Source organism: Melopsittacus undulatus, chromosome 4, assembly GCF_012275295.1.
Source record: "Melopsittacus undulatus isolate bMelUnd1 chromosome 4, bMelUnd1.mat.Z, whole genome shotgun sequence".
Classification (NCBI taxonomy): domain Eukaryota; kingdom Metazoa; phylum Chordata; class Aves; order Psittaciformes; family Psittaculidae; genus Melopsittacus; species Melopsittacus undulatus.
In genome coordinates, this window is record NC_047530.1 from 37,151,192 (window position 1) to 37,176,536 (window position 25,345).

Genomic DNA, 25,345 nt, shown 5'->3' on the forward strand with positions numbered 1-25,345 from the left:
TTCTCTATTTCTTGTTTAGAGGTATTGGGCTTTTTCTGTGTGAGAAGAGTGATCTTTGCCTTGGATGCCCTGAACTCAAGTCTGGTATTTATGACTTCCTCATCTTTGGATTGAATTAGACTGCAGTGTTTCTGTTTGAACTACACGGTGGAAACACTATACAACCTTTTCCATCTGACATGCTGTTAACTTAGTTCTGGCTAATCACAGAAATAGCTAGGTAGGTTTTCTGGTAGGTTCTTTTAGGTGTTTGTTCCTATGTGTTTCCTTTTTTTTTTTTTTTCTGGAGGAAAACAGTCACTTTTTTGATAAAGAGGCCATTTAATAAATGGGTTAATGGTTAATGAGTTCTGACTCACATTAGATAAGAGATAAGGATTATAAATTAAGCATAACCCCCCCTTTAATAGCTTTTAATAGAACTCCACAATCATTCAGTAAGTTGTATTACAAGTCAGACAAGCTTTTTTAGCTCTGTATGGTTTTTAGTGACTGAGCAATTTATTTTCTTTTATCAACCTAGACGAACATCAAACAGCAACAAAGCATTAATTCAGTGTTAAATTTAAACATGCAGAATATATGTACAGCTTCAGTGATCAAAGAAGCCCATGGGAGTGACAGGTCAATTAGCCTATTTTCAAGACTGGTGGATATCATACAAGTGTGCTGAAGTATTACATAGTATTGAACTGCAAAGCCAGAGATGAGCAAGGGGCAGTATCTGAACCTTGCTTAAATCTTTTCTTACATATTTTTCCCTGATTTTATCCAAAGATTTGTAAAAAGCGGGAAGCTGAAACAGAAAAACAGCTTTTTAAAGGTATTGGCTCTGAATGTTGCAGTAATTGCAAATACTCAAATCTGAATGATTTACTGGCTATTATATTTTCAAATTTTCACCTTCACTATTTTAAACTATCTTGACTTCATTAGTCCTTGGGCTGGCTTGGTTTTAGGATAATGTAGAACAGTTTTGGGCATATTTGAGATTACTCACAACTACTTACGACCTTCATGGAATACAGATGTGCATTATGTATCTCTATATGGGCAGAGGGAATAGGCACTTTCTAGATATCTCCATCTGCTAACTTATAATTGTCTTCAAAAGAATTCCAATGAATTTTTCTACCTTCTGTATAAAAATGATATGAAAGAGCAGGAGCAGACCAAAGACTGCTTCCAAGTGTCCATCTTCTTGACCAAGTGTAGTCATAGAGTCTTTAAAGGAATATATGCACAGGTTGAAAAACCTACTCCTGGGACTACTTCATATGTCCTCAGGTAAACCTGAAAGTTCACAAGGACCACTCCTCCCCATTGTGATTTATCATTGCAGCTCTTAATGGCAGGTTTGGGGGATAATCTAGAAAATCAAAACTAAAAATACAGAAGTAAAATATTTGTTCTTGCCCTTTCCTTTTTGTAATTCTTATCCAAATAAAAGAATATATACACTGAAGCCAGCATTTGGGTGTTCTGATCATGTCAGATGCAAGTCACACCACCAGATGCCTCAGAAGATGTATTTATTGTCAGACACTCAAGTGAACCATAAAACTAGATTAGTAAAGAATAAAACCCAAATAAAACTAGAAATAGCAACTCTCAGGGCAAGTTACACTTAAGAAGTCTTAATTTGTATGGGTCACATCCAAGAGAAGTGATAATATGACAATATGACTGCCAGTTAAATTATATGTCTTTACTGTCCACTAGAAATTGTGCGTTAATACTCCCTGTGTTCGTGATTTTCTCATTTGTTACCTATTTGGCTGCTGTATCCCTGTCTCAAGGTTGTTTCATCTTTGGTTCAACATAAATTTCATATTCTGTATACTTATTTTTGTAGAAGTATTGTCAGCCTGATGTCAAAACTAAATAAGATCTTGCTGGTTTTGTCTCATCTTTTTCATACTTATATAGATGCTAAACCAAATCAAAGTAATTGTGTTAGAGGGTGGCGCATGCCACACTTGCTCCTACTACACCAGCTACTGCAGAGCAGAAGGTAAGATGCAGCAAAGGGCACTAGTTGCAACTCTCATGCGGGTCAGGCAGTAAGGCTGAGAAGGTGAAACAAAACTTCCAGCTCAGGACTGGGCGCATCAGTCCCTGCTTTGTGTGTGTGAAGTCTGGGGCCTGGGGAAAATGTTGAAGGTGATTTAAACTGAGGTCTTTGCTTTGGGTCTGAAAGAGAGCAAATGTGCACGTATTAGTGCCTGCAGCTGGTGTTTTAGGAAACTGCTTTTTACCGCTTTCCAGCAGAAACACAATACCTGATTGTAAGAGTGTGTATGGATTCAGCACATACTAATGCACCAAATGTTGATGCAAAATTGTTGGTTTGGGACATATGCTATGAAGGAACTTAATTATACAGACAGCATAATTATACAGCTGTTACAGATATGCCTGTAAAGCACAACTTACAACAGAAAACTTCAAATACATACTGCAGTTCTTTTTCTCTTTATACCTTCTCAATGGAAGGCAGTATGGACTAATCTTGCATTTTTAAATGTTGGAGAAAGCATTTGTCTCTTTTATCTGTCCATTTCTTTGGCTTGTGCATTTACTCATTTAACTGATTTTGGTGGAAAGGAGACATCCAGAATGGCAGATAAAACTTTTATTAAAGTATATTTCCACAGCATGGTGCACTGGGGCCTTAAATGCACTGGGGCCTTAAGCAAAGGTGATAAATGTTAAGTACCAGTTTGCAGTATAAGTTTTATAGCATCTACTTCCTTTCAAATGCAGACTGCCTGCAGTCAGAACAGGCTCAGGCACTAGTATTAAGCAGAGATAATCTGAGTTTTCAGAAGAAAACTCATGGTTTCTTGTGATTTAGGCTCTTGCAAGCTAAGAAAAAAATGTCCATTAGCTGTAAGAGTAGTAAGTACTTTTTTCATTTGTAGGTCTGATGTTGAGAGGTGTCCTGGGTTCAGGAGTAGCAGTCATTTTTCTCCTTCTTAGTAGCTGGTGCAGTGCTGTGTTTTTGACTTCAGACTGGGAACAGCGCTGATAACACTGATGTTTTTAGTTGTTGCTAGGAAATGTTTACTCCAACCAAGAACTTTCTGAGTCTCATGCTCTGCCAGGGAGGAGGAGAAGCCAAGAGGAAACAGAGACAGGACACCTGACCCAAACTAGCCAAAGAGGTGCTCCACACCACAGCGTGTCATGCACAGTATATAAACTGGGAGCAGTTATCCAGAAGGGCTAGATAACTGCTGGGGTTGGGCTGGTGTCATGGGTTCAGCAGTAGCAATCATTTTTTCTCCTTCTTGGTAGCTGGTGCAGTGCTGTGTTTTGACTTTCAGGCTGGGAAAGTTGCTGATAGCAAGTATGTTTTGAGTTACTGCTCAAATGTTTGGTTTTGTCCAAGGCCTTTTCTGAGCTCATGCTCTGCCAGGGAGGAGGGGAAGCCGGGAGGAAGGAGAGACAGGACACCTGACCCAGCCTAGCCAAAGAGGTATTCCATACCATAGCACGTCATGCTCGGGGAGGTAACTGGAAGTTGGCTGGAAGGGGGGAGTTAGCTCTCTTATGTGTTGGGCTCGTTTCGGCAGATGGTATCGTATTCTCTCTCCTTGTTTATTTTCTCTATTATTGTTTTTATTAGTGGTAGCAGTAGTGATTTGTGTTATACCTTAATTACTGGATTGGTTTTTATGTCAAACTGTGGGAGTTACATTCCTTCAGTTCTCCTCCCCATCCCTCCGGGACTGGGGAGGTGGGGGGGAAAAGGGATGTGTGGTACTGCGGGAGACTGAGATGGGGTTTTAAACCACGCAAGCTGTGCGGACTTGATTTTAAACCACGACAGCTGGATATCGGTTAGTGGGTGGTGAGCAGTTGTATTCTCTCCCCTTGCTATTTCCCTTATCATTATTATTATTGGCGGTAGCAGTAGTGGTTTGTGTTATACCTTAGTTACTGGACTGCTCTTATCTCAATCCGTGGGAGTTACATTCTTTTGATTCTCCTCCCGATCCCTGTGGGAGCAGGGGGAGGAAGAAGGGGAGACAGGGAGTGAGAGAACGGATGCATGATTCTGAGTTACCGGCTGGGCTTAAACCATGACAGAGGCCATTCAGTTATGGGTCTGAAACTCTTTCCAGTTAGGGTAGTAAAATACTCTTTTCCAATACAACTTCCACCTGTTCTAGAAAGGTGTGCAGTGGATGTGTGTATCAGCTTTAACAGTGGACTACATGTTATAATAAAGTTGAAGCCAGTAATGTGCTTAAGAATTGAAGCAGCATGTATTAAGGTGGTAGGGTATATTCCTAATATAGCAGGGATATTTCTGTAGTTCTGTTACTCCATTAAAAACAGGGGTGATTTAGTCCCAATGGACCAGTTGCTGTTCAGAAAAAAAAACCAGCAGGGAGGATAGCAGGCTAGAGGATGACAATTTCTGATCTTCTGGTAGTGATTGGCACTGGTGTTTAAAAGGGTATTACTGAAGACAATTGATTCACACTGTGTCCCAGTGTAATCCACAGTGAATAAGTGAAACCATGTTGTGGTTTTAAACCAAACTGCACAGCTCGTGTACTCACTCCCCCCCTTGCTCCCCCAATTCCAGGAGAGTTAGGAAGGAGAATCCAAAGAATGTAGCCCCCACAGGTTGAGATAAGAACAGTTTAATAATTGAGGTATAACATAAATCACTACTGCTACTACTACTACAAACAATAATGATAAAGCAAATAACAAATGAAGAGAATACAACACCTAACCAGCCACCGACCCATAACTCACCCCACCCTGCCTGACCGAGCACCGATCGATACCTCCACCAACCCTCAGAGTCCCAGCCCTTCCGGATAACTCCCGGTTACCTCCTAGGCATGACGTGCTATGGTATGGAATACCTCTTTGGCTAGGCTGGGTCAGGTGTTCTGTCTCTCCTTCCTCCCGGCCTCCCCTCCTCCCTGGCAGAGCATGAGGCTCAGAAAGGCCTTGGACAAACCAAACATTTGAGCAGTAACTCAAAACATGCTTGCTATCAGCAACCGTTCTCAGCCCAAAAGTCAAAACACAGCACTGCACCAGCTACCAAGAAGGAGAAAAAATGACTGCTACTGCTGAACCCAGGACAAACCAGCACACTGGTGGACTTGGCAGCGCTAGGGTTACTGTTGGACTTGATGATCTTAAACATCTTTTCCAACCTAAATGATTCTATGATTTCATGCTCTGAGGGCAACCAACACTTGATCAGACTGCCTAGGAGAATGCAGCATTTAATTGTTATGCTGAAGGGACAAATGCAAGGAGAGCAAATGATTAGATAAAAAAGGGGTTGAAATTCTGGTGAAGGCTCAGATATTCTTTGCTATGTATAAAGATTCCAGCTGCTATTAATTTAGTTGAATTATCTTTTCATTGCAGATGTTTAGGGATGGGTTTTCTAAATTATCGAGAATAAAAGCATTTCTATTAGAAAAAACAACTCTTGTCATAGGAAATATAATCAGTAGTGTGATAAAAGCTTTTATTATTCAAATATCTGAAAGTAACAAGAAAAGTAGAAAATGTTCACAAAGACATTTAACTAAAGGGTGAACACAATGGCACATACTAACGTATTTCCAGTTATGTTGCCTCTGAACTGAAATGCTTAAGAATAAGTGATTGGGTTGAATGAATGTTGTCTGGTGACATATTGATACTCAATCATGAGTTGTTCATTATCTGTGTTGCTACCACTAATGATAACTAGTTAGCAATATGAAAGCTATAATGGGTTAGTTTGGTTAATGTATGCAGCTTGTAACATTTTTATAAATCATCCTTGCAGACAGTTCAAAGTAGGTAAGAGTAACGTGACCACACATAACTTTATGATGGTTTTCCCTGTCTTTTAGTTATTGGCAATGTGACCTTCACTAGTGGTAAAATGTCTGATGGATTTACAACCTTATTTGTTTGCTATTTTGGCTGTACACATGATCTTAAAGAAAAGCAAAGCCTACACTTAAAATTTATTACCCTTAAAAAAACAGGTACAAATAGCAAGTAGAAATGTTAAGCTAGGGCTAAACCTGCAAGTATACTCAAGCTCATGCTCTGTGAAAACACAGAACTCCTGGGGGCTAATTTGCTCTGGTTCAGGGTGCTTTGGCTGTATCTGAGGCTGACCAAACTAGTTTATTTAGAGTTTATTCAGAGATCTTGAGCTATATGGTTTAGTGTGAGGTATCCCTGCCCATGGCAATGGGGCTGGAACAAGGTTGGGACCTTTTGGTCCTTTCCAACCCTAACTATTCTATAATTCTATATGCTATCATGCAATATAGGCAAACCATTAGTTTAAGATTTATACTAGTTATTTTATTGCTGTTTTTTAAAAAGGCTCATAAATCCATAAGCAGAGATTATGTTTAGGACTGCTCTGGATCATGTGTCTGTCAAGATTCATTTGCTGGTGTGTCCATTTTTCTCGAGTAGAAATAAGTTGTATTGGAAAAAGATACTTCTATTATGTCCTGGGTTCAGCAGTAAGTGTTTCAGGGGGAGGAATAAGGTGGGGAGTGAGCTAGTGGTTGTGTGGTTCTGAGTTGCTGGCTTGTCTTGAACCACGACATACTAGTAATCTAAACTAGCATGATACATGTTTTTACAATAGTAGAACTGCCTTTACCATTTAATATAAAGCTATATAGAAATCATAAAGGACTGGCAGAAACTTAACTTTCAATATGCTCCATCATACAAGAGAGACTGAGAGGTGAAGGTTCAATCCTCAAGCTGTTGTTGTGTCCTCAGTCCTGCAAACCTTTCAGAAGTGTTCAACATGTCACATTTATCATGTTAAACATGAGCCAGTGGAGCTTACTCAAAACTAGGTGAAAGGAATCAGATTTCAGGTATGAGCTCGCCATGCTTGCAATACTTTTCACATGCCAGATTTTATGTGCAGTAGTAGGAATTTCACAGAAAAACTGTAGAGAGAACATGTTTCTACATGTGAGGATGCAGTGTGCTGTCAAGCTGAACAAGAGAGGCTTGTAACCAGACATAGTGTGTAAATCTTCATATGTGACCATCTGTAAAGCTTCACATGCAGCGATCTCCACATGATGTGTGCTGTGCCATGTAGGCACATGAGCTCTCTTAGATTTTCTGTGTGGTACCATGTTAACATAAGTCAGCAGAAGGATAATGAGATCACTGAAGAGCAAAAGCTGGAAGAGCTAACTTACCTCTTTGGGCACCCTATCTGGAAACTAAAATGGAAAACATCACCTAGGAAGACTGTATCTGTTCAGTTCATATGTGGTACAGAGAAATATTTTCTCAGTATGCTTCAGGGAGGTGATCTAAACCTTCTGTTCAGAGCTGGTCACATGTTCTAAACAGCTTGTTTGTGTCTTCCCCACTGAAACTCCTTGTTAGGGGAAAAAAGAAAAAGCTTTACAGGTAATTTTTAATTCCTTTTGCCTTTTTTTTTTTATTTCCTCACAAAATTAAATAGATAGAAAATTCCAGAATCTTCACACTTCCTCTTTTTTCCTTTGTCTCTTTTACCTCTGCAATTTTACTACTTTGACAATGTCAATGTACTAGAATGTAAGTGCTGAGGAAGCTGTGTAGTTATATAACTGTTTTCTCTGTTTTCTTCCTTTTCTGCTTGAAATTCTCCTAAAGGTAAAAAAAAGTAAATTGAAAAAACACAATGACAACAACAAAATATACTCCACTGGTGGAAAACAACCATCCAACTTGGAAATAGGAAAGTTCCAGCTTTTGAAAACTGAATCAGGGTGCAAGTAAATTGAGCACTATAGTTCTGTCACAATTTCTCGTAATTAGGTAAGATAGATGAATAAAACTTTTCTGGGGGAAACAAAGGGAAATGAATTCATTTTAACAGTTCCAGCCTTTAAGGAGCATGACTTTGAGGTCATGGTTCTGCTTTTCTCATTGAATTAGTGAAGAAATAAAATCCATGAAGAGTCACTTGATGGTTTTTGCTGGTGTTTGATATTTGTTCTGTGTGAGCCTTTGCACAGGGTAAAATCTACCTTAAGACTACAGTGATGTCAGAAATTTCCATTGAAAACACAGGAAAGAATTTGCTTATGAAAAGTAGCAGGCTTTTATATATTTGAATCTGTTTAAGTTTCTTGCTTAAAAACAGCTTTGAGATGCTGACTGCTGTTATGCTTCGATTTCCTTCATGCTAGGCTGTAACAAGCAGGAAGCAAACTTTAACAATAGGAGATGTGGGAATAGGGAGCTATAACCCCGACAGATATGGGGTAGGACTTACTCCTAACACATGCACTAAGGAGTCTGACTTGTGGAACTTAATGGAAACATTACTTATTATTTTTTATTTTTTTTTTAAAGAGCATTAGAAGGGAAGTCAAAGTAGTTCATGAGTGCCTTTTATCACCCAGCATTCAAACAAATTTGTTATATAAGTAAAACAAAAAGGTTGGAGTTTTTTTTTGGTATTATGGTTTACTGCAGGTTGCTTAGACCTTTGTCTCCCACTGAAAGAAACATCTTTCTGATTCACAAGAATTACCAGCAAAGTTTATGAGATACATTGACATTTTATTTCTCTTCAAAGGCTATGAGTAAAATTGAAAAAGGTCACATTTTGTTTTCAGCAGAAGTACCTTTGTTTCATAATTTAGGGTGAACAACTTCTAGCTCCATGCAGAAAGGCGCACATATATATCTAGTTTCAAGGCAAAATGTTAATTTCAAGTGCACTAGAATTTAGAAATTCAAAGTGCATGTTTCTCTTAAACATTTTTTACATATTTTAAAATAATTCTACTTCTGTATGATTATTTTTCTGTCACTGAATCATTCCTGCCATATTTTTAACAAAATTAGAACAATTAACTATTGATCTCATGAAGAAAACCTATGTAATTTACTGAAAAAGTACATAATATTTAGTTATTGGAACACTTTACATGACAAACCAAAACATGATTCTTTCCTGGGTGCAGTCTGTAAATGTTGTGTTAAATAGGACTTTCTATGGTTTCACTGTACTGGCAGGAGAAGGATCAGCTGTGTGGAAGACCAGGAAAACAAATGGCAGACCTTGTTAAATTAGCTTCTCTTATCTTGCTACAGTCATCATAGCCTTCAGTGAATATTTTTATTTGGAGAAACTTTATTGGCTACAATAGAATCTGTAAATCTTAAGTTATTTACTGATTTTTCCAATTTATGGATCTAGTTACTCCTGATTTAGGGTATGACTTATAAAGACTTGAATGCAAGATTGACTTTAGAAATACAGAACTATTACCTTGGATGAAGTTATTCAGGTATAGCAATTAATATTTTTGGATGAGGAATAATATCATTAACTTTCATGATAGTTAATCAGTGCAAAACTGGGAGAAAACTACCAGTGACTTCATCATGCATTTTGTTGTAGAAAAAAACCAAACAGAAACTTCATTTATTACAAGATGACGTTGTTTGCCTTAAGACATTTCTTTTTATTCTTTGTTTTAGTAAGGTCATAATTCTGACCAAACCTCCTGTAGATCTGAGATGTTTTAAGAAATAAATAGCTTTTTATTTTGGTTATTTATTGACCACTTCCTTTGTAATTGTTACAGCAAATGAGATGTTGAAGTTTATTCTTACTACATCTTGCAGGATTCAACTTGGTGCTTAGACTGAGACTTCACATGTATGCTCTGAGAATGAGACAGCAAGTAAATACATCGCTTTGAGAATAACTCAGGTTATAACAGTAGTTATGAGTGGATCCTGTTCATGCTTGGGGAAAGTCTGCTGGATACTCTTCATCCTTCCTGCAAAATCTCCACTCTGTTGCAGAATGCCCTGCAGATTCAAACTTTGAATGATGCAGGCAAGAAACAGAAGGGAAAAACAGAGAACAAAATATATTTGCTAGTGAGACTTAGAGAGAAGTGAAATCTTTCCAGATGGGAAAAGACATGGAGTAAATGATCCTTGCCAGAACTAAGAGAAACAGAAAAGTCTTTTTATTGCCTCATGGGTCCTAGTGCAAAGCAACTGGCTTTCCTCCTACTGACTTGGTGCTTTTTTTGCTGGTCTGGTTTAAGTGAAGTTGGTTATATACAGTGCAGGAAAATGGCAAACCTGGTCCAATTGTGGAAGGACTGGAACACACACTGAGAAAAGGACTTAGTTGCCTTCTGCTTGGAGCAGGAGCATGATGCAAATAACTTGTTCCTTCTCCTGGAACACCATTTATTGGTAGGACAGGAAAAAAATGAGGAGGAATTCTCTCACTCTTTCCTTGTTTTCTTTTTTTTGTTTTTGTTTGGGTTTTTTTAATGTACTTTCTCTAGATGTCTGGCTTATCTATTTGGTTCCTTCATTATGCACAGGCTGAAAGCTCTATGCACTTGTTCAGTTTCAATTATAACCATACTTCACTGGTGACTCCTGGAATCTCCACGTTTTCACAAATATTTTTGTAGAGATAAACATATGTTGTTTGAGCTGCTTGACTTGGTTAAAAATAATCACTTTTATACACTGAAGAAGAAAAGAGAATTTGAAGACTTGTTTGAAAATCTCTGTGAAAAAGGATTCTGCTACTGAGATGCCTATAGCAGATAAGTGTGTGGTATTTCTTGTAGCCTGCTAGTTTAGTGAATAAGATCCCAGACAAGTTAGCTACTTTGGAAAAAGTTCTGCCTTTACAGCTGGCTAATTTTGCTCATGTATTCTCTTCTTCTCCCTCCATTTTTTCCCAGAATTTGTATTTTCATCATTTAATCTATGTGCTTCAGACTTCTGATACATCAGCATGAACCCTTCCCCCTCCCCCCCCCCCCCATTTTTAAAAGAAAGCTTTTCTGGTTTAGGGCCAATTCTACAAGGTCTAAGATAATAACCAAGAGGATACAAAACAATGGACTTCATATTTTGGTCCTAAATCTATTTTGCTGATTGCAGCAGGAAACTATGACGGGAGGATGATTGCTGGGAAGATCCTCAGTCTGGGTCATTGGTAAAGGCAATAAAGATCTATTTGGCCTGCTTTTATTTCTATAGCGTAATTTTCTACCTCTTTCTTGTGGAGTAACCCATTCTTTTGCATTTGAAGTCTAGAACTTGTTTCTTTCCCTCACAATTAGACTGGGGATGGGGAATGAGTAAGGAGGGGATGTTTGAAGGTTTTTAATTGTTTTGCTAAAGAATGAGTGCATACATGTACATGCTGAAGATTTTGCCCAGAATATGAGGGGTACATAGTTACCTTCTTTGCGAGAAGGAATTAAAATCAAACCCTCTTGAAAGGAGAGATTTCCTTTATATGGCTTTTTGTTCTCTGGATTGCACTGGATTACACAGAGGGATTTAGTGGCTGCAGAATGTGGCATTAGGGCATAGGGCAGTCAGGTTTCCAAGTATAGGCAGTTGAGCAGGATAAAACTAGGCCTTGTACTCGGACAAGAAACTTGGATAGTTTTATTTTCAGTACATTAGTGCATCCTTTCTCTAAATTCTTTCACAGCAGGTTAAATGAGTTTATTGACCTATTCATCAGTATACTTAGGAGTATGTTTCATGTCATCTGCCCATGCTGTGCAGCTGGCAACATTGAACACTTGATGTTGCATAGCCTCATAAGTAAAACCAGCCATTTTCAAGCATTGTTCTAGGATAATGGCTAAGGGGTTAAGCACTGTTGTGTAGCAATGATGAGAACATGCAGAAATGGAAAGAGTCTCAAGGGAACCAAATTTCAAATTGAAATGACTCGGGTTGTCTAGGGGAAATGCCATGATCTTGTGGACTACCTTGTTTCGAGCAGGCACTGCCTAGAACAGCACTATACTGGCATGTAATGGGCCTTTTCTCACTTTATTTGCTCTTTGCAGGTTCGGCTTGGACTGGAGTTGTTTACAAGTCAAGAACTATTCTTAACTCTTGTTAGTCTGAATTAGAGTATGAAGAGCTCTTCAACAGTCACGATTCAGTCTCAAGATGTTCTGATCATCTGCAGCTCCTTTAAAAACAGCAGGAGCAAATCCTCAGCATTAGTCTGGGTTTTGCTTCTGGGTAAAGAAGTTTAGTGATTTCAGAGGCCAGATATCTCAAACTTTTTTTCCTTTGGACTTGAATCAGTAGTAAACAGTTCTATTTTGCCATTTTTGCCCATGCTAAAAATCCTCTAACCTCTTAATGCAAGGCCAGATGTAAGATTTTTATGTGAATGCTACCACAGGCACTTAGAAAATACAGTTATTTCTGTTTATTTAACTTCTTTAATTGGCAGTCTGACATTTCTTAACTGCACTCAGAGCCAACATTTATTTGCAGTCTTAAGCATTTTGGTTTATTTTTTTTTTGGTGTAGGTAAAGAGGTATTTTATGGAATCATTTGAAGTTTTAGAGTTTTTTTTGTTTAAAAATCAAGAAATTACTCAGAAAGGAGGATTTGTTCTAAAAATTCCCACTGGAGGAAAAAAAATTGAAGTTTAAATATCTGCTAATTTTTCTCAAGACTTTGGATTACTTTTTAGTTATCCTGAAATTGTTTTTTCTTATATGTGCTGAAAAATTCCCTACTAGCTTATCTGGCATGTACAAAAAAGACCCTTTGTGCAATCCTCCAAACCCATTCTCAAAACTTAGGGTCTTAAATGGATCTATGCCATCTGTTCCTCTTCACTTTGGCAGCTCTGACTTGACATTTGGCCGTTACAGAACTAAGTGTGAGCTTGTAATTGGAATTCAGGGATCATGACAGAGATCTCATGTTCCTTGTTTTAATAAAACTTCCCTATACTGTGTGATGTTGCAGAGATGGTATCTGAATGCTGGCTATCCAACATGCTTGTACATTTTTGATGAGGCATCTAGAGTCTGTAGAAAGAAGCAGCTTTATAAAGATATTTTATTTACTTCTTTCTGTTGTGAATAGAGCATGCTTTCATGATAACACTAGAGGTATTTTTGTGTGTGTTATAGCTTCACTATTTCTATAATCTCTCTCTGGATAAACAGGCAATATTACTTTTTGCACTGGGAGAGTTCTCAGCCAGAGGGTACCAGCATTAATCAATGAGGAGGTACTGTGTTCATTTGTACTATATAAAATGGCTGAGAGTCTCTAAAGAGCAAAGCACAAAGCATTTGTGGACTGGCAATGTTATGAACTATGAAATTGAACCCACTTGCCAATGGAGAAGGGAGGGGAGAGAAAAATAAGAATGACAGGGAGAAACTGATTGAAAGATGAATTTAGCTGGTAGGAAAAGATATAGGTAAGAGAAACTAGAAAATCACTTAAGGAGGTATACTTTGTTCTTTCTTCTATAGATAGAGCTCTCCCTCTCCACTCAGGACTTCTCTCTGGAATCCTTTCTGACAAGCCCTTTTCATGCATTTACCCTTGTTTTGATTTGCTTCATTAGTGGAAATCATTTGGGGAGTATATCCTTACTTCAGCGAAGAGACAGAGATTTTGTTTTTTTGCAGGGGATCCAGGGAGTGAACTCTAGAAGCTGAATTTGCCTGAAAACCCAGGTTGTTGTGCTTCAACTGTCATTTAAATCCATGCTGTTTAAGATGATTAATAATTTATAAGGAATTTTCCCCACCCTCATCCCTCACTCCTCATGTGCCTGTACCTCTCTGTCAGTTGGTGAAACAGAATTAAAATGCCTTCTTAAAGGCAAAGCACATTATTTTTTTTGGAAGATGATGTTTATTTTCCCCTCACTTGTCATGATGTTGCCTTTATGAAGATGTTGCACTTTCTTTTTATAACAGCTTTTCATTTAATCCAGACTTGGATTTTTTTTTATATCTTTTGCAGTCTGTTTCCCTGCATGTTTCTTATGCAGCTCTAAATTTGAAAAAGAGCCATTATCTTGACATTTTATTTGGGCTAGATTGTGAATAAATCTAATTAGGCTCTGTCACACTTCTTTATGACAGTCAACACAAAGTTATTTCTTTATGATATAAAAAGCTCTTTTAAAATGGTTCCCTTTTAATTACTCCTGAAGATGTTAATATTTGAATAAGGCTGTAAATGTCAAGTCTCAATGAGTCAGACATAAAATGTTAGAAAGCAATCTCCTAATGTTCTCATTCAGGCTCAACCTTTGTGAAGTGCCAAGAACTTTGTAGGTGCTGAGCGCATTTTCCTAGCATAAAAGAAAGGGAAAGCTGAAGTTGTCTAGCACTTTGCAACACAACCCTATATCAAACAGTTTGCATTAACACCAAATATGTCTGATCTCTGCACAAAAGAAGCTATGACGTTTTCAAGAATTAAGTAACTTTTTATAAGCGATGTCTTCATTTTTGAAAGGCAGAGCCAAAGCCAGGTTGCATTTCATGTGCTGGTCCCACATTCTTATCTATTCGGATCTAAAAAATTAAATTAGCTAGAACTACCTGTGTAGGAGGATGTCTGCATAGAGAGGGTTCTGTGAGAGGTACCTGAAAAGAGAATTATAGAGCTATAAAGGTGTCCTTAGCTATGTGTACCCATACTAGCTCTGCCCAATACTTTGTGCTCTCTGCCATCTTTCCTGCTTTGAGCTGCACTGTGGCATGTTAATTAGAAGTAATTTTTACTTGGAAAACAGATGTAGAAAACTATGGTAAGTGGGAAAAAGCAGCAGATCATGGTCCCGATTTTATAAATATCTTAATCTTCTAGTGTTTCAGTATTTCCAGAACATTACAGTATTATTCAGATTCAGGAAGAGACTTGCTTTCTCCACAAAATCTTTAATTCTTCTTCCCTCTGTTCCATTTCTTTATCAAGCTCCAAAGGTCTTGAGACAGGTCTCCTTCTGCTTGTGATCCCTGACTTTTACACTGTGCTGTGTATACTCAGAGGGAAAAAACCCTATTATTCCATAAATATCTGGTGACAAAGGGGATACTAACCCTCTCCTAGCTTGAACAATTCTACCGGACTCTGTTTTTCTATGGAAAGAGGGCTCCAGCTTAATAAACTGCTCATGCAGTCTTTTTTGTTGCTTTTTCTTGAGATTTTCCTTTTGGTTTAACAGACAGTAAAGGGCTGGGAAGGTGGAATTAAGCTGGGATTCCTGATGGGGGAAAATAGTCTTTCATTCCACTTTCATCTGTCCTTCCACATGTCCCTGATTTCTTCACAGCTGACTGGCAACTTCAGAAGAAGGTTTAGCTCATGCAAGGTCACTGCAATGTGAAGTAGAAGAAACCCAGACTAGTGTTAACCCAATTTGTTGTGTAGCTATGTGACTTTATATCACAGTTTAGAATTCAGCATTAACTTTCTCTCACTTGTTTCTGCTGTGGGTGCACCTCTTCCATGAATTTAGCACGCTGAGATGTCTGGCTCAGGTTATCTCTACCCTATGGGCCTGTGCTGGTGATCTCATTGGCTTGTCAGCTATGTTTTCTGCCCTGCTTTCCGATCATAAGTCTTGTTAATGCCCCTGTACCAGCATTTTTATCTTGTACCAGCTGTGAGAAGTCTTCATGGCCATTGTGGCTCTTAGTATTTTGGGTAGGTGGCAAGTAATTGATCTGTGGGTTTAATGGGTTGACATTTTTCCTAATGTTCCTGTGCCCATACTGAAAGAATAAATTGTTTGCCTTTTACATGTTTCCTGTGCACTCGAGCTTGTCTTTTGTGTTACTGTTTCACAGGGCCAACTCAGACTTAATATGCTGTTCACAGAAATTCTTGCCAAACATTTTTTACCAGGTGACAGCCATTCAATAGCTTTGCTTCACGCTATAGCTCTTGCAGTTGTTCTAATTTCTGTCCAAGGTGACTCTCATGTTATATTGCAAACTGTCTTTCTGCCTTTACTCTCCACAGCATTTGCAGTTGTTTTCCCCTTTCAGGGAACCTGTGATTGTGACTTACAGACATTTGTTGTGTTTCATTTTGTTGATCAACATTATTAAATTAGCAGTTTTCCTAGACTCATGGGTACCTCCTATCAGTTCAACGTAAGTCCTCACCATTCGTTTACTGCTTCATCCATTTTGTGAGTCCTTCTGACTGTATTATCAGGCTCATTTGAATTAATTCTGTGACTAGGAGAGCCAAGATGTAGTAAATGCTATTTAAAATTGCCATTGCCACTTCATATTGCTGTGATAGGTTTAAAAAAAAGGAACCCGTCTTCAAGAGTAACAAGCCTGAATTGGAATGGGAATTATAGACAGAAACTTCTAAACAAATTATATCAGCATTTTTTATACAGCCAATAAAGAATACAATAAAGGGAGTGGGGTTGATGGAAATAGAGTTCAGATTGCTAAACTATTTGTGCACTCTGACCCAACAGTTGAAGACAATCTCCAAGAAATGCTGTGTGATGGGCAAGACACCACTAACACTCAACAGAGCAGAGGCAATACAGAAAAATTCTGTTAACAGTGTCTGCACTTCCTGATATACTCCATATTTTTAGTTGTTTAAAATTCTAGCACAGGATAAAAGTGTTGGCTGAAACTTTTCAAGATTTTTTTCTTGTCTTGGCTTGATTTTTAATGTAATTTTCTTTTTTTTTTTTTTAGTCAAAGCTTTCTCATACAGAAAAAAAAGAATTATTTTTTTTAAGATGGAGGAATTAAAAGTAGATAGTGTTGCTGATTTCAAAAGCTTCTGTCATCAGTTTGATCTGATGTCTTCTGGTTTAATTACTTCTGTACCTTGCTTTGTGTTTATCTACTTTACATTTCATCGGGCCATATGCTTGTTACTGTAAAGTTTTTCCTTGGCTTTCAGCCCTCACCTTTCGTAGCCTGGATTATATGTTTCATCCGCAAACTGTCTCAAATGAGGTTTCATCTTTTCCAGATTGTTTATGAATATATAAGAGAGAAAATGGGCTCGGTATTGATCCCTGTGAGATTTCATTAACAACTACTTTAATTAGAAAAACTGACCCTTTATTTCTGTTTTGTTTCCTGATTTCTAAGAATTTTTTTGTTATTTTTTGGTTACTATTTTTTTTAAACCTATTTGAGAACTTCTTTCTCATTGCCTAACTTCTTCAGGAATGTACAGAGAAGGAGACATGACTGAACTGACTGCAAATTCAAACAATCTGCATGGCCCATTCAAATGCTGATTCAAGTTGTTGAATTGTTTTATTCACCTGTGGGACAATTTTCACATCAGACTGTGCTCTCTGAAAGGTTGTTTTGTAAAAGCCTCATTCTCTGGACAGATGAGTCTCTTCATCTAACACTTCCCTGGGGTTCTCTGAATGAGGTCTCTGTCCTAGATATCTAGCTCAGCCAGAGGCAGGGCTAAACATTGCCACAGGTGTGCTGCTGTCTCAAAGAGGAGGTCTAGCAGGAGTTCTGAAACCACTGCTAAATCTTGGTTGTGTGCATGATTGGACTCCACATACAAGCAAGACCGAACAAAGATTTTTCTGCTTAAGACTGTTGTTTGAGACCATGCAATCTTGCTGCTGGCTTGGATCTCCTTATTCTATGTGTAATTATTTTTTCCATGTATAGAATGCAACATGAAGAACCAGAGCTTTGCTCTACACTGTAATCTAGGTATTGCTGAAGGACAAATATTTGTGTTCTGGAATTTTATTTTTAAGCATGATACAGAATGTTAGCTGTGAGGGGAAAAATGTATTAAATCATTTCTTCAGGAGATGTTAGGTTAAGCTGTGTGTGCAGACACAGGCAACAGGAAAGCAATTTTCAGGGTTTTTTTTGTGAGCAAATGATTCAGCATCTCTCATTTTTCTAGCCAAACTCTGGGAAAATACTTGGAAAAAACCCCCAAACTCAACCTTTTTGAGGAATGCTGAATCAACACAAATTGTGGACAACCTTTATAAAGTTAATTTCATAATGACTAAGCAAAGATCCTTCCTTTATAAATAGGATGTGCTGGGAGGCAGTGGTTCTTACAAAGGATGTTCTTTGTTCCCAGTTGTGCAATTAAGTGTGCAGAAAAGACTGCTGCCCTTAAAAATATGTAGTCTTCTAAACTGGGAAATGATCAAAAGAATTTCTTTTCAATTAAAAGGTGATTGATTTGTTATTGCACCATACAGCTAGATATCTTTTCTTCTTTTGAGGCAAATGTGTTTAATGGTTTTCTCCTTCATATTTTAATATTTGAATCTTAATTATTCTACTGAATAACATCAAACCTGAAAACAAACCCTGAAGAATGCTACTAACATACTGAGTTATAAAACAAATGACAAAAGCAGTTATTTTCTGGTGCCGTACTATTGAACAGTTCTCAGTCTCTTTCATATAGCACAGACTGATCTTTTGTAGTGCTATTTCTTAAATGAGATCACTGGAGGTTCAGATAATTTTCCAGACTATTGTATCTGCCCAGTCATCTTTATCACTCTTATTATACAGAATTTATCCATTTTTTTGGATGGATAAGACCTGTCTTCAGCAGAATTATTTTTACTAGCATAAATTATTATTCTGTATTTATTAATTGAATCTCATACCAACTTTAGTTTTTCCTGGGTTTAATGGTGATAGTAAGCCTATAATTACCTGGGTGAGTGTCATTACTCTTGTTGAATGTCAGCAGAGCACTAGCATCCTTCCAGGTTTCTTGAATATTCCTGCAGTTCTGAAACCAGAAACACACTCATCCAGTTGTCTGGGTGTGTACCCAGGGATCGTTTTTAAGAGTATCTATACTTCATAAGGCTGTTTGACATTTCCAGTTACTAGTGAACTGTAAACAACTTCAGCACCTTCTTTTGAATACCTCATTCTTCTTCCTTTTTAAACACATAACAGAAACTTAAATAAAACCACTTACTTTTCCTCATTATTGTAATTATTGAAAATCTATTTAATGGTGAAGCTATACCATTATTGCAAGTATATTTTGCTGTAAGTATACTTTAAAAAGCTTTCATTCTTATTTGCTTTAACTCTGCTAGTTACGAGTTTTCCCAGATTAACTTCCTCAAACAGTTCATTCCTTTTTCATTTGGCATATAAAAATATATATTATTATAATATTTTTAAAATTCATACGTAAGTATATGTAGTCACATCTTTGCTTGCTTATTTTGCTTCAAATTAATGGCCTTCAGATTTAGAAAATTAGCTCTATTGAAGAATCTAGTTTGCATTGGAACTGGGATCTGTCTTCTGTTATGAAATTTAAATAATATTGTGATTACTGATTCTTAGATATCCACAGAGTTTCAGTCCAGTGATCAATTAATCTTTGTGTATTGTGTGATTCTGCTAACAATTACATCATGCCTGGTTCAATGCCATTTGCATTAGAAAATTATCATCTGTATTATTCAGCTAAAACAATTTCAGATTTTGGATTCAATTATGGAACATGGTTAAATTAGTCATGCAGAAGTGTTTTTGACAGAAAAAACACCGGCTGGAGGTGAAAATCTGAGCTCTGTGCCAGACATTCTTATCTGATTTTGAGGTAACAAACAAAATGTAATTTTTGCTTATGCCTAGAAGTGTTTGAACTCAATAATTTGATATTTTATAGTTTTGAAAATATTATTTATTTGTGTTTGATTGTCTTCAGTTAAAGTTATATGACAGCAACTGTGCATAGCTGCTCTATAAAGGTGTGAGAGTCACAAAGGGGTAAAAAATGTAAATACAATAGGAGGGATGATGTTAAAAGTAGATTAAAAATATTTGCTAATTTTTATGTGTTCCCTTAGAACAATTGATTTGGATGCTCATGGTTGCCATAACAACCAAATGCATGTTTGAGGTTTTTTAATTCACTTAGACAGCTGAGGTCTGTTATGTTCACTGTTTGTGACTTCTGCATATGTCCTCACCCACTACTCACTCATTTGCTCTTGTCAGTCTGTGAAGCCAAGAAAGGTGAAGGTAACCAGAGATTCCTGCTGAGTCACCAAGAGATGCTGCTGACAGTGGGTGTTGATGACAGCTTTTTAAGGCATTTGCCTGTGTAGGTGGCTTTATTGATGTGTGCAACTTGTCTAAAGAATGGGAATTATGGAACAGTGTTTTCATGTCCCAAATCACTGTAGTGTGATTAACATCTCAATTATGTACAAAGTGAACAGAGAATTTAACCATGAAGTTCTCTTGGTCTTTCATGTAATCTAAACAAAAGATATAATAGCAGAGTTCTAAAAGTGTCTAAGCAGAGTTGCCCATTCCTAAACTTCACTGTTTTGGGTGGGATGTTCCAGAAGAAATCTTTGTAATAACAAACCCACTGAATTTACCAATTAATTGTTAATTTACAAACAATTCCAGATTCCACTGGCATGAAAAATATCATCTATATCAAATACCTTCACTCATTCAAGTCTTTCTCTTCAGTGCCTGCTTTATTTCCCTATGAAATAATTTTTTGTCGTTGGGGTCCTGTATTTAGTACAAAGTGGACATTAGATTAAGTTGAAACAGTTGTGTAGTTAAGGACAACTGATACATAAGACTCTAAGCAACAACCTTGAGTGCTTTTTGTCTTCTAAGTTACTGTCCAAAGCAGTCACCAGTGTAAGGATAACGAGCTCTTCTGAGTTTTGTCTTGATCTCCGCAGATCTGGCTTAACTATAAAGACCAAACAACAACAGAAAAAGAACTGTGACAGGATTTAAGAACAAGCCACTCTTTTATTGCTACAGAGGCAATTCAGATGAAACTTGGCCAAGATAAGAATGTTTCTAGAGTTACTTTAGGCTTAATTTGTAGTAACAGCTTTAAATAAGAGAACTGTACAGACTTGTTATTAAAATCCATTTTTTTTCCTCTTACATTTCTTTTAAAATAATACCAAAAAAATTTATGTAACAAGAAAGTTTTTCTTGTCTATTGCTTTTCATGTTCTGGATAGAAAAAACTATAGTGGCAGTATGCACTGAATCTTGGGGACTGATTTAAGGAGAGAACCCAAAAATGCTAAAAACACAAGGCCTAAATCTACTGAGCAAACACACAAAGATCAGTCAAAATTTAGTAACTTTGAAAGATATGCACTACACTATACGCTACACCCTAAATAGTGCTGGAATTTGGATTAGTCCATGAGGCTTTGCTATCTGTAAAGCTTGCTCCCTTCCCAGATTGCAAGGTAGCAGTAAAAAATATGTTGTGCCTTTAAAAAGAGTATGAATAGAACGAACCATAAAATGGATATAATGTTTCCTCCTCCAAGGGCCCTTCCCCTTCTTAAAATCTCCTACATTGGATCTGTATTTTCTTTTCCCAAAATGTCACCCATCTGCTGGGCTTGGCAATTCTGCCTGAATTCAGTATTTCCAGCCTGCATAAGAAAATAATAAAACAAACTTGAGCCCCTTCTGATAAATGTGGGAAGGTCGGTGTGGCCTGCCTGGACTTCCTTGTGTGTCAGAAAATTTCTACTAAATAAGAACCATGAAATATTTTGCTAACATGAATGGGACAGAGTCATAAAGTTATAGAATATTTCAGCAGTGAGCATGTACCTGTAGATAACAAATATAACAGCTCTGCTTTCAATAACTTTGTCAGAAATTTACCCACTCCCTTCTCTTCACGCAGCAGGGGTACCCCACAAGAAGCACTCCCTCAGCTTCACATCCTTCTATGCAGAGCAAACCTCTCTCTAGTCTCTTGGGCCAATGGGTAGGAGTAGACCAGGTCCCTCACTGCCTGCCCGTCCCCATGTCTGAAAGAAGTTTTTTTCAGTCCCTCTCATGAAAGCAAAAGGGGCGAACATTTGTCTTTACAGCCATGGTAAAATAGGGTTGATACTGAATTTCCATGTAATGATATCATTCCATAATGATATCATTACATTTCTGAGTGTAACATGATTGCAAAAGTGGGCTGCTTGTGCAGAGGCCCATTAACACTCAATTTTCCCTGGTCTTTGGCAGAATGGGATGACACTGGGCCTTTTAGATCTGTTCCTGTTCCCTGTCTGAAGCTGCAGCATTCAATAACCCCAGGATAGGGGTAAGGGCCAACACAAGCCTTCTTGGTGAAGTGAAAATCCACCAAAGACCAAGCGTTAATCTGTTTCAGTAATCACCTAGTCTATTGCAACCACAGGAGCAGTGCTTGTAATGAAGCCTTGCTGTCATGCCTAGTTTTTAATACCTCTTAATAACCCCTTATAGCATTGTAAAATGTCAGGACAGAAAATAATATTGTACTGTGTGGAGACAGTGTTCTCACAGGAGAATGGATATTTGGTACATGAGCTCTGAATAACTCCAAAAGATACAGCAAGGCCGTGAGAGGCCCGAGGAAGCTTAAGAAAACAAGATAAGAAGAAGCTGGAATTCACTGAATTATGAGAACTGTGGACTGTTGGCAAGCATTCGAGGTCAAGTTCTCACACCTGTGCTTAACCAATTATATGTTAGTCACTAAGGGTCTTCAAGACAAGTATCCAATCATGATATGCCAAATTGCTGTAGGTGTGTGTAAGCAATAGTATATAAGGAGTTAATACTTTGCAATAAATGGCTTTTTGTCTGATCATATTGGTCTCTGACTGAGTCCGTTCCAGGGCAGTACTGCGTTTTAGTGTTTGTTTTTGACAGAAATCTTGGGCTCTAGTTCTTTATTCAAATCAAGGGTGTCTATGATGTCAGCTGCTTCCACTTATCTGCAATTAACACTTAAGTATACCTAGGTGAAGCCTAGGGTTGTTGGTACTGTGAAACCTTGGCATGAAAGATGGTAGGCTATTGCTCTTACTACAAAAGGAGATATCTAAGCTTCTCCAAGGAATTTTTCACAGCATCTAAATCAGCCTCCTGTTTTAAATTGCCTTTAAGGGGACTCCACCTCTTGCATACAGGGAGCTGAAGGAGCTAAATACAAGCAAATTTTAAAACTTGCTGCACCCCATTGTTGGTGCAAATTATCAAATTATTTTCACTTGTAGTGCTGACTTCAAAGAGCTGTTCTCATTATATAGCTAGTGTCACAAATCGGGCTTTGTTATAATGCAAACTTTTTTCTCCCAGGTAAATAGTACTTTATATTATTAAGGCGGGCTTTTGAAATCCTTTGAGCTTTTAAATTATTATTTTTTTTCAGTTGGGGTTTTGAATTCCTTTTATTTGATTCAAATTAGATGAAAAGGAATACCTTATTTGAACATTTTTGTGCAATTTTATTAAAGCTGTATTCTTAAAGACATTACCTTAAAAGGGGTTGTAAACATTTACGGTATATAGCTCAGAATTAGCATAGCTGGAGTGGGAGTAATTTTTCATTTTTATCACTCTCTGCCATGCTCACTTACCTACTAAGTGCAGTCTGTTCAGTGCAGCCTTGATGGATGAAGCAACATACTTGTAAATAACAGATATATTTATATTGCTTGCTGATCAGGAAAGTAACACATCATTGCCAAAGCCTTGTATTCATAGAAACTTGAAGGTGCTGCCAGTACTCTCGGATTAGATTTTCAGGTTGTGTTCAGAAACTTTTCAGTTTTGATATGTTTAGAATGTGATGGAAAATAACAGGGCTGTAAAATGACACCAAAGTTAACTTTACTATTGACATTTCTGCTTTTTTACTGATCTCTCTTAAAACTGTTTTCATGTTCTACACAACAACATGGGAAAGCTTGGTTAGGACAGAATTTAAAACTTTCAGTTTTGCATTTCAGGTTCATCAATATGTATTTACATGTCAATAACCTCCCTCAGTTGTCTTAGCCCAGCAGGAGAGAAATCTGCAGGGCACCCAATCAGATAGCCTAGATCCATTTGCAAAGGCCAAGAACTTCAAGGCTGTGTGAGGAATTATAGTTTACTAAAATGTAGATTTAACAGCCTAAAATATGAGGGCTTCTTTCAGGCATACTAAACAACCTTTTATTTTCATTGACTGCTAAATAATGCAAAACTGTCAAATGAAACAATTGAACTGATAAGTAATTAAGATGGTACTACAGAATGTTATACAAAGTTCTAACTTCTAAGTTATAAATGAAGAGGTGGAAACCCACAAGAGAAAAGTTAAACTTGAAACATGTACGTATGCAATTTCATGTTTAGCAGATTTCTAATTGAAGAAATTGGCTGAGAGAAGAAAAAATAGATTTTTTCCCAGTGAGAAGGAAGATTTGTATGCTATTGCTCATTTTCCCACACAACTCTTGAGGAATAAAGCTACAAAATCATATGTAGTTCACAGGCAGCAGATTTTGATATCTTTGAAACCTTTTGCTTATTTCATGGAATCATCAACTGAAATTTATAAGAAAGATTTTGTCTGTGTACTGCAGGTATTTTCATAAGCTGGAAAGCGGTTACTTGGCTTAACAATGAAGACACAAATATTTGTTATGGTTCTAATCGTACTGTCTGTAAGAATTAAATCGTCCCTCAGCTTTGCTACTTTCCCTTCGATTTCCAAGAGTCCTCTTGGAAGAGCCTAGTGGATTCCCACAAGGAAGGAGCAGGGAGCTCAGAAGAGACTGTAAACAAAGCCCTCTGTTTTGACTGGGAGGGGTGGTCAAAGAAAGAAGGTCTGGTTGCAAGCTGGTAGTGACACAAAGCCTAAGGACTCTTGTTATTGGTTTGATCTGGAGTACTGAGAGACAGACTGGATCAGAATCAAGGCCAAATCTTTGTTTATCTCTGACCCACTGGGATAGTTGACTTGACAGTTCCACAGCAGTATGACCTGTGCTTTATCAGCTAAATTCTCAATTGTCAGTCATGAATGTCCCTGTTCTCTTAAAGTGGGGTAGGGAAGACTATCACAGAGAGAACTTTTCTTTGGAAGATGGCTGAAATACACTTGGAGGCAATTTCAGTGGATATTTTTTGCTCCTGTACTACTGGAATTTCTGTCTTGGGAGGGAGTCCGTTACTACTCACTGATTTTTAAGAACCTCTAAGGAGCTGAAGGGTCTCTCTAGCTTTTTTTTTCTTGGTTTGATTTGGGTTTTTTTTTGTTTTGTTTTTTTGTTTGATCAATCAGGATAGTTTGATCTTTTGACTCTAAAAGAGCAGTTGGTGTCCTCAGAGTTTTCACAGATTTTTGCTTTTTGATTTCCTACTTTATTATCACATTTCAACAAAACCTGTCCAGACAAGAGATCAAGTTGCTGATCTCTAGGGTATGTACAATTTAAGTTTGCAACATGAGCTTGGTCTGAAGCAAATCTGCTCATTCCCTGTTGATGCTTTGTCCACACTTTGAAGTAATCTCAATTAATCCTTTCAGTGTCATTTCTGGCTTTGTTTTGGATGAAACTGAGTTGAGATGTACTTCAGGAGTGGCTTCAGATATAAACTGTCATTCAGTCCAAGTGCCTGGCTAGAGCTAGCTTGAAGTTTAAAAAGCAAACCCAACCATCACTGGAATGACCATACTGTG